General features: G+C 37.0%; 1 long non-coding RNA gene across 1 annotated transcript in view; it reads left to right on the top strand.

Annotated features, from left to right (window-relative positions):
• The window catches only part of LOC118609355, a 42,107-nt gene extending 31,384 nt beyond the window's left edge, over positions 1 to 10,723 (top strand). Inside the window, exon 2 of the long non-coding RNA XR_004953329.1 lies at positions 8,493 to 10,723. This is a non-coding gene — a long non-coding RNA (uncharacterized LOC118609355). The remainder of the gene's footprint in view (positions 1 to 8,492) is intronic.
• Positions 10,724 to 11,253: the final 530 nt, after the last annotated feature.

Here is an 11,253-nt window from a genome sequence, read left to right on the forward strand (position 1 = left end):
ATATTAATTTACCTGAAGATTTTATATTTCCTCCTTCTTCAATAATCTATAAAGGTTCCTTGTGGATGCTAAACTAAGTTCAACCTTTTTGGACTGACTTTCCAGGTAGAAATAACCTGATCCTATTTTAGCTATCTCAACACGGGTTTTGTTAGTGGTCCACACAGATCCTCTAGTCTGGGAAAGGTTAACTGTTTTGCTCCGCCCCCACTCTTATCTCCTGCCTTCGGCAGGTTTTGCTGATCTCCCTGCACTGAGCCCCCACCAATCTGTTAGAGCTGACTTGTGAAATGAAGTCCATTTGCCATCAGTTCTTTTCTACGCTCTGGTGTGCTCCGAAGCTTGGTTCATTCTGTCCTTAAGCTGAGAGTTTTTCCAATTCTCCCTTTTCACCTACCCTACTTCTTTCTTTACCTTCATGGTCCACACACCCAGAGACCTTTTATTAACTTCCTGAGTTCATGATGATTTCTTCTTCCCACAGGTTTATAATTTAATTTTGCCTAATAGCTTTTTTTGTTCTGTGGCCTTCCCACCAGGATCATAAACTCCTGTATTTCTTCATAAGATTGTGATGACTGTAGGGCTCTATTCTTGAAGAATGAAAAGAGTTCTTACTGCCATTACATGCCCTGAATTTCATCTCAGTCCTGTCTGTCACTCAATGAATCTGCAACTTTCACCAAGTCACTTAAACTTCTACAGGCTCACATTTTCCTCTGTAAAATGGAGATGATAATATCTGTTGTGTTTGAGAATAGAGCTCTCATACACAGCTTGGCCTGTTGCTTGTTTGGCCAGCTACCTTACTGGAGTCACCATTAATGAAGAACTGATGGTCAAGTCATTCCAGTTCAGAAACACAATCTTATCAACCTACTCAGAGTTGATTGGTTGTAAGAATCTGACTCATGAGACTGGTGGTTCTCTTTGCTTCTGTTCTGTATTTGCTCCCTTGGCAACCTCTCTAATTCCAAGGCTTCAAACATTTTGCATACACCAGTGACCTCCAAATGTGCCGGAAAGGGCGAGCCTCTCTATTGAGTTTTATAGCCATATATCAAAATGAGCACTTGATACTTTCCCTAAGAGATCCCATGTGCTTCTCAAACTTAACATATTCAGACTGAACTCTTATTCACACCATAACATCTACATTCACACCCAGAGCCACATCTAATCTATTTCTCCTTCATCCTTGCTCATTTTAGTGAATGGATGGCAACTCTTCAACCCAATTGCTCAAGCCAGAATCCTGACTGTTCTTTCAAGCTCCTCCCCTACGTCAAGCTCTAGGAATCCTGGCCTCTCCATTTCTACTTTAATGCCACCCTCCAATCCATCCTTTACGTGGCAACCAGAAGGATCTTTTAAAAGCACAAATGTCATCATATCTAATCTTATCTTTATATTTTGTACTCAAAATTAATCTAAACTGCTTCCAAATAGCCTCTTGGCCCTTTATGATCTGATCCCTGCTACCTCTCCAGGTTCATTTCATGTGGCCCTTCTCTCCCTTGATCACTTTCAATCTGCATTGGCCTTTCAGATCCTCAAATATATCAAGTTCTTTACTACTTTCTGTCTGATGGCTTTCTCCTCAATTCCATTGTCTGGTTAACTCCCAGCTCCATTTGAAGTATCAGAATAGTCTTTTTTAATCTTCTAGTCTAATACAGCACTTAGCACAAGATGCTTCTATTGTGTGATTCCTTGTTTATTTGTTGCCCCTCTGGACTATAACGCGAGGTCGGGAAATACTTACTACTAACTTATCTCTCTCTGGTTTCTGCCATATACTATAGACTTGAGAAGCATACTGAGACTGACTGAATGAATACATGTTTACTCACTTTCTAGTGACTAGTATCCAAGTATCCTTTTCCTAGTATCTGAAAAACTGATCAAAGAGAAAGTACTTGCTTGATAAGCATGCACAATTAGAACCTAGGTATTTGCAAGGTGTCAAGAAAAACTTTGTTCCCTGAATTTTTTACCTCTATTGTCTTATATGAGCATCCCTCTTGATTGCATTGGGCTAGGTAAACATTACAAATTTCTCCCTTCCAAATTCAATTCCTCTGCCCTTCTAATAGGTTTTCGTGATTGCTTTAGATAGCCAGATTACAATACCATTGATTGGGTAATAGAATTACTCTACTACTAATAACAGTAATTATAACCACAAACACCTATATCACCCTTTATGATTTTCTAAGTGCTCTTAATGTGCATTAGCTCCCTTAATCTTGGAGTCTGGGACTGATGACGCATCCTGCTACTTTGATTTATTTGGATGGTTTCCAAAGCTTTATCTGTAGCAGCTTATATCTAATTCATCCCTGCAGGAAGGACTACTCCAGTTGAGGGCTGAGTTTATGCATTTTTATGTTGACTTTTGGTAGTTCCATCTTAAAAGAGTGACTGTTTCCTTACCCCATCCTCAAATTCTGGAGATTCTTACTATACATAATCCTCAGGTTACTGACTGTAATTCCCATCTAGGATTCTTAGGAAAGATATTGATTATATACCCTATGCCATATTCTAAATGCCCACAACTATTTTGTAACTACTTATTTGTACTTCTTTATCCCTTCATTTTGTTTGGGATGAATAATGAGATAAAAATAGTAACTAATATTTGTCGAGTTATGAAAAGTAGGTAATGTTGCTTTATAAAGGGAGAACTGGGCCACAAAAGAGGTTAAATAATTTGTCTCCTTGCTAATAACTAGGAAGTTGGAATATTAACCCAGCAAACTGATTGCAGGGTCCATGCTTTTAAGCAGCATATACATGATTTTTTTATTCTTTAGTAGCCTTTATTCTTTAATCCATTTATCAAAATTTTAAAGAGAGCTTACTGTGTGCCAGGCATCAAGTTCAGTGCAGGAACATAGCTTTCACTCTAGTCGGGAAGATGAATTTGGACAAATGGTTCCAGGTGTGATGTGTGTTTTGAAAGTGAAGGGACATTGGGTTGTGGGAGCATAGAGCAGAGGACCTAGTCTAATTTGGAAGTCACAGAAGGCCTTCTTGAGGAAGGGGTGTTTTAGCTGAGGCCTGAAGGATGTTTACACATAGGCTAAACAAAGAGGAGCTCAACAGTGGGCACAGCCTTCCATAAATGCTTGAGGAGCCAAAAGAAATCAATATAGCTGAAGGTTTTAGAGCAGAGAAGCAAGTGGACTGTGAAGATGCTGGAGAACGAAGCGCTGGTTTCCATCACAAAGGGCCTCAGATACTATAATAATATTTTAATATTTTATTCTAAGGGCCTTGGGAAACTATTGAAAAGATTTGAAGAAGTGTAGAGTTTTTAAAGGAGGGCTTCAGCCACAGTGAGGAGAAGGCTGAGATCAGCAGGGAAGCTGATGGAATCTTCTAGGAGAGAGGCTGACAGTGTGGACAGGGATGGGGCAGTGGGCATGTATGGAAGTGGACGGAGTCAAAACATGTCTAGGAAGTACAATGAACAGAACTTGGTGACTGACGGGTTGTGGAGGATGAAGGAATGGAGGTGTCAGCTTTCTGACGTTAGCAAGATTTTGATAACAGAAATAGAAATGGATAATAGAAACAGAAGCAGATTTGGGTGAAGGGATTGCCAGGATAGGGGGTTGAATTTCATGGTGTTCAAAGAGAGATTGTTGTGTCCAGCAGGCAGTTGCTTATAAGGGTCCGAAGTCCAGGGAGAGTAATGGGCTATGGACTTTCTTTAATTCTAAGATGGCACATTTTTCATGTTTGCTATATCCAAAATTAGAAAATGTCTTAAAAACAGCTGTATATTAAAAATGTTGTTTTAATGGGGAACGATAATTGATGATGTCTTAAAATAGAGGATATTATGTAAAATAAGTATCTGTAAAAACGTAATTAATTCGTATTTAATGGTGTTTTGAGAAATCAGAGGGGGGAAAAAGCCTTTAACACACCCATTTATCTGGAAGAAAGATTATATTTAGTGAAAGTAAAATCCAGCATTGGCGCTGAATTTTGACACAAATGCCAAACTGGTAAAGTCCAGCTTAGTGAGGCTTTACCATAAATGTTAGCAGGCTTGAAGTGTTTGTTCTTTTTAAGTAAGTATAAACTATTCTTTCCTCCATTTCTACCTCTGACACAGTTTTGCCTACATCATTAACTTGATTAGCAGTCTCTGTCTCCACATTATAAAGGTACGCTTTGTCAACCTTGGATACAGTAATCTGCCTTCGAATTACAGGAACTTAAATTAATAGGGTTTAATGTGGTATGTTTACATTTTCCCTGAGTATAAAATGCAGAATCTTTTAATGTGATCCTGGTGATGTTTCACATATCCATAGCTCCATCCTTAGCCATCTAGGTAGAAGAGTTAAAGAAAGAGTACACTTAGTTTAGAAGAAGAAAAGAACTAACAGACTTCCTTTCTTAAATCCTACATCATTCACTGTTTCTAAGGCACTCTTTCTAATGTTATTTCCATTGTTAATTTAATATTTATAACTGTGTATATAACCTTCCCAAATAAATTTTATCCTAGCAGGGAAGCGAACGACCTTAGCTACTTCTTACAATCCTTGGCTCCAAGGTCTTTACCTGGTTTTCTGATCCATTTCTACCAGATCTTCCAAGGACCTTGAATTAAGGCCCTTTAGGTCACATAGATTACCATTTAGCATAGCCGAAGCTCAAAAGAACTTAAAAAAAAATTTATACTTCTAAAATATACATAACATAAAATTTACCATCATAACCACTTTAAGTGTACAGTTCAGTGTTATTAAGTAGATTCATAATGTTATGCATCCATCAGCACCATTTGTGTCTCAAGGGAACTTTTAAAAACAAATCTTTACTTCCTGATTTGTTCTATGAGGTCAGTGTTACTTTAATATCCAAAGACATTAAAGGAAACAAAAGCTGCAGATCAATACTTCTCATGAACATAGATGTAAAAATCCCTAACAAAATGTTAGCAAAGCAAATCCAACAGTGTATAAAAAGAATTATACACCACAACCAAGTTGGATTTATTCCAGATAAACAAGCTGTTTCAACATTTGAAATTCAATTGTAGTCTACCACATCAACAGACTAAGAAAAGAAAATCACATGATCATATCAATTGATGCAGAGAAAAAGTATTTGACAAAATCTGACACCTAATTGAATATGATGAAAACTCTCAGCAAACTAGAAATAGAGAGGAACTTCCTCAACTTGATTTAGAAAACATCTACAAAAAACCCATATCTAGCATTCAACTTAATTGTGAGAAACTATATTTTCCCTTAAGATCAAGAAAATGGCAACGGTGTCCTCTCCCATCACTCCTATTTAAAAACATACTGAAAGTCCTATGTAGTAAAATAAGATGAAAACAACAAAAAAAGGTATGAGGTAAACAAATTGAGAAGGAAAAAATAAACACATCTTTACTGAGAAACCCAGGTAGGCACCTCAAGTCTCTTTTAGAACTAGTTGACTTTCTTTATTGCCTATTTGTTTTCTATTTCAAAGGTTTCTACTCTTATTTTCATTATTGCCTTTCTTCTATTTCTTTTAGGTTTAATTTGCTCTTCTTTTTCTAGTTTCTTAAGATGTAAGCATAGATCATATAGATTTTTTATAATCTTTTTCTTCTAAATTTAAAGCTATGTATTTCCTTTAAACCCCTATTTTATCTGCATCCCAAATATTTTGATGTCATTTTCATTATTATTTAAACATTTTTTCTAAATTCACTGTAATTCTTTCTTAGACCTACAAGCTACATAAAAAGGTACTGCTTAATAACCAAACATTTGGGAATTTTGTAGGTATCTCCCGATTACTGGTTTCTAGTTTGATTTTGCTGTATCAGAGAACGCACTTTGTATGATTTCAATCCTTTAAAATTTTTGAGATTTACTTTATGGCCTAGCATATGATTTTGATGTGTTCATATTCTCTTAAAAACAACATGTATGTGACAATTCTTAAGTGTAATGTTCTATATCTGTCAATTTGGTTACTTGTGTCGTTTGAATCTTTTTTTTTTTTGGCCACTTTTTTTTTTTTTGTCTGCTTGTTTTATCAGTTATTGAAAGAGGTGTTAAAATCTCCAATAATGATTTTTTACCAATTATTTACACATTATAATTTCTGAGGTGCATACAAGTTTAGAACTGTTTTATCTTACTGTTAATCGATCCTTTAGTCATTGTGAAATATCCCTTTTTATCTCTAGAAATATTTTCCACTGAAGGCTACATTGTCTGATATTCGTATAGCTACACCAGCTCTCTTTGTTAGTGTTTTCACATATTTTTCTCATTCTTTTTTCTTCAAATCTTTGTGCCCTTTTATTTAAGTTGAGTCTCTTGTAAATAACATAGATTTTGCAAAGCAACTTTGGCTTTTTAAGTGGAATAAAAATCTATTAACATTTAATGTAATTATTAAAATGTTTATGTTTATATATACTATTTTATTTGTTTCTATTTCTATTCTTTAATCCTTTATTTCTTCTTTCCTGTCTTTTTTGGAGGAAGAATCAAGTATTTTATATTATTTCATTTTTTCTTTCTATTTTAGCTTACTGGTTACTAGCTTTTAGAGGCTCCGGATCACTTTATGTTCCTTCTAAAAGGGAGGCAGACAGTGCAAGTGAATCACTTTAATCCTGTCAAGGGTTGGTTCTAGGCTTTGTTTGGGTTGGTCCATTTTGATTTTGCTATCATTGCTAGGCTGTGATCTTTCTGAAGTCTCAATCAGAAGTTTGGGCACTGCTATTCCACCTTGGTGGGCCTTGTACTGTAACCTCTATCTCTTCAATGCCATGCTGCTGCAAAACTTTTACCTCCCTGAATAACACTTTAGCCTCCCAGCTGCTATTTCCTGTTAGTTTTCTTCAGTCTTCTCTGTGCTTGCTCAGCGTGAGAACTGACAAACATCTCAAGGGGAGATTGTCTTCTGGACTTCTCTGCAATTCCCTCTGCTCTAGGATATTACCAAGTGAGTCTCAAACATTGTGGCAGTTTCGAGCTCCAATCTGTTTTCTTAGCCCAAGAAAATATAGTAATAGAGTAACTGCCATTTATATCCTGTTCTGTGAATTAGGCCAGGGCAAATATGAAGCTCACCTTGATGTGCCTGCCTATCTTCTCTTAAGGATCATCTGCATTGGTCACTCTTCCACGCCTTCAAATGATTATTGTGTACTTTGTCTAGCTTTTAACAGTTGTTCTTGGTGGGACAGTTGGTTCAATATAAGCTACTCTGTTATGGCTGGAATCAAAAGCTTTTCTTTTTACAATTTGGCACACTTTATATTATAAATTTAAAAAATCTAAAAGAACTCCAGGAATTCAAATAAAGAAATTATAAAAGCATAAAAACTGAGTTACAGATCACAGAACTACAGTCTAATCTAAGACCATCTTCAAGTCTCTGAACTCAGCATTCTGTTTAGATCAAACACCCTTCCTTCCTCATCTTCGGTTTGGTTCTTTGGCAAGAGTGTTTTACTTGGACCGAGAAAGTCAAGGCATATCTGGACTTCTACTTAAAAATTATGTGATCCTGGACAAACCTCTCTCTTTTACCATTTTTGTTTTATCGTTAATCAAGGAAGATGACTATTCACGCCTGCTTTCCTTAATTAAGTCTTTTCAGGATTAAGCAGGACAAGTGCTTGCCTTGTCTTCCTAACAGAACCTGGCGTGAGATCAGCTTAGCTATGAAGTCAAGGTTCACAAGGGTGCTATGCTCATAAAGTTGTGGATGCTTTAACAATTTTCTAGCTCTTGGGCAATTTCTTTTCATGCTCTATTTGTCTTTTCTTCCCCTAATTAGAACTGAGAATTAGACACAAATGTGATTGCTGTTTCCTTTCCCATCTGGGTCAGATTATCCTGCCCAACTCCTAGAATGAAATAGAACACAGGTATTTGGGATGCTGGTTTCAGAATAACTGGGCTATCCCAGCCAGGGCTATATCCTATAGACAGGCCATAGAGAAACCCAGACTATCAGAAAGGTTTTGGTCAGTGTGAAAACCGAACAAAAAGAGCCATTTATGTGGTTCAAAAGTTGAATAGCATTAAGTTTGACAACCAGATGGATATATTGTTGTCAATGGAATTATCTTTTAGCCTGAATTTTTGGGCCTTGGGGGATACATTCAGTGGTACAACCCTACTGTCTCTGACTCTGCTTTTTCTAGGCTTTATCTCTAACCAACCCTCTTCTGGTTGTCATAGCCCTCTTGGTATTTTACCAACATCCGCTGGTTGGTGTTTTGCTGTTACTTCATAGTCATCTCACATCTCTGTTCAGATACTTCATATGCTAAGTCTGTAATTTGGCTATTAAAACATTTTAGCTTCTTGTTCCCAAATTTGGGAAGAGAACTTTATTATAACCCCTGTGTCCAGACCACACAATGAACCAGGTTCTTCATATATTTATCTCCTTTGAACTTCACATCAGTCTGAAAAGCTATCACTTTTATTTTACAGATTTGGAAATTGAGGGTCACAGAGGCTAAAGCATCTGCCCAAGGTCACAAAGCTTGAATGTTGCAGAGAATGTTCAGACTCAGCTATGACACCAGACTCAAAGTCCTGCCTGCTGCTGTTGCTGCTGCTGCTGAATGTGTGCTGGAAGGATGAACTACTCCAAATTTTCAAGTCACCTGCGGAAGAAAAGAGGCCTTTAAAAAAAAGATGATTTAGTCAAACAAAAAACTCCTCAATCTAGCATACCTTCATGTCTTTCTGCCTTAATTCATGTTTCTCCTCCTAGAATTCTCACTATTCATATTCATTCTTAACACCTACCATGTGTTGAGAACAATACAAAGACATGAAGCCTGTAGTCTAGTAACAGTATAAACTGCTACAACCTCTAGAGAAGATAATTTAGCAATATTTGTAACACCCAAATGTGTGTAACTCTGAACCAGCTCTTTTACTTGGGGAATTACATATGTGTATAAAGCCTACCATCTAACTAGGGATATTGACAAATACATAAAAAATGCAAAATATATAATCCTAAATTGAGATAAGTACTAAAGGAAAAAAGAGGTGTATCATTCAGGATTCGACTAAAGAAATTGAACCAGTAGGAGATTGATTTATGAGACCGACCTTTGACAATGAGTTTGTTTATGTGATTGTGGGGCAGTTTAGGCAAGTCTGAAATCTGTAGGGCAGCCATGAGAATGGGCAGGCTAGAAACTTTAGGGCAAGATGCTGCTGCCCATTAGGCAAAATTTCTTTTCCTTCAGAGAAACTTCAGTTTTTCTCTTAAGGCCTTTCAACTGATTAGATGGAGCCCACCCAGATTACTGAAGATAGTCTCTTTTACTTTAAGTTAATTTAAGTAGATGGTAATTACATCTACAAAATATTTTCACAGCAACACCTATATGAGTGCTTGACTCAATAACTGGGAACTATAGCCTAGCCACGTTGATGCTTAATCAGCACAGGGAGGTTAAATATATGTTGCTTAAGATGAAATCTGAATGAAAGTGTCTTAAACAATAATTTTATTGGTTTACAGCACAAGAAAACCAGGAATGGATGGGGTACTTTGGTTCCAGCCATCTGCATGGCCCTCCCTCCTCCATGATGAGGCTGCTTCATGAGATGGCTGCAGCAGTTCCAGGCCTCACCTGCATGAGAGAGAGAACATCGGTTGCCATCACTTTCTCTGAGGAGTGGTAAACCTTTTAGATGCCTCCGGCAAACCTCCTCTTACATCTCATTGGCCAAAATTGGGTCATGAGGCCATATTTGGGCTAATCTTGTGACTGAGGAATACCTAATAGGTTTAATCCTATTAGGTGGCTATGCTTTCTTTAGACCAGTGCCTCTCGATCTTTTTGATAAATATGCTTTTATGGCTGGCAGACTGGGATGGCTCAAGCAAGCACCTTTGGGGCTCTAGATTGCTCAGGGTTCACTTCGCTATCTCAAGGGATAAATATCTTTGAACATGAGTGAGTAGCAACACATATATTGGGTTAGACCAATTAGGAACCACCTTTGGGGACAGGGTCCATCCCTAAACTATGAGGCTTCTACTTATAATCGGGGAGAAGTGGAATAATTATTGAGGCCCAATGGGTAGTAAAGAGAGGGGACAGGAAGTGTCTAGGAACCCAGGATATTTCTCAAGGTTCTGTTTTCAGCAACTGGGTAGATGCCAGTGGTACACTGGAGCTGGGTAGTACTAGCTCATGAGAGCAAACTCTAAGTGTCTTGTCCCACATCTATATTCAGTGTTTGGAATATTTATACCACAGAAATTGGTAAATGCTACAAATCAGTATTTTTTACGGGGAGTCAGTTGTTAAATCTTGACCAATATGGGGTGGGGGAGGAGTAGTGCCATGCCCCAAGGCAGAGGCAGGCCAGGGGAGAGGCAGGCTTGGTCTTTCTTTGTTGGGATCCTATTGTTGTTGTTTTTAAAAATAATTTAGGTGACGCTCCATAAAATTCACCATCCTAATTATCCTTTTTGAAGTTTTTCCAAGGTCATGGCTCATCTCCACTTTATTTAGTCTTCTTTATGATACTTTATATTATTTTTGAGAAGATAACACATTTACATTGTTAAAAATTCAGAAAGTACAAAAGAACTTCTACCCATCCAGTATTCTTCCCTAGAGAAAACCAACGTTAATGGATTTGTTGGTATATTTTCTGAAAATGTTTAAATAAATAAATAAATTAATTAATTAATTCTTGGAACATTTTTCAAACACACACACACAGACCTCTGACCTTGCTTTAGCAAAACATCTTGGAGATGTTTCCATACCAGTACAGACAGAACTTCTTTATTCTCTTTTACAGCTGCCTTGTAATACATTTACATATAAACAGTTGTTATGAATGACTTTGAGCATACTTTCTTTTGTACATGTATGGATATGTCTACAGAACCAATTCTACCAGTAGAATTGCTAGTCAACAGTTATGTATATTTAGAAGTTGAAAGACATTGTTAAACTCTCTTCTATTGAGATTGTACCAATTTACGCTCTTCATTAGCAACGAGTAAGATGCTTTTTTCCTCATAGCCCTGCCATTATACATTATCAAACTTTTGGTCTTTGTCAATCTGATAGGGAAAAAATAGCTTATCAATGTAATTTAAATTTTCTTTCCTTTTATTGTGAACGAGCTTGAGTATCTTGATATATGTTTATGAGCCACTTCTATATTCCTTTTCATAAGCTGTCTACATGTATTCTTTTTCCATTTT

Source organism: Rousettus aegyptiacus, unplaced genomic scaffold (genome assembly GCF_014176215.1).
Source record: "Rousettus aegyptiacus isolate mRouAeg1 unplaced genomic scaffold, mRouAeg1.p scaffold_m13_p_11, whole genome shotgun sequence".
In the NCBI taxonomy this organism is placed as follows: domain Eukaryota; kingdom Metazoa; phylum Chordata; class Mammalia; order Chiroptera; family Pteropodidae; genus Rousettus; species Rousettus aegyptiacus.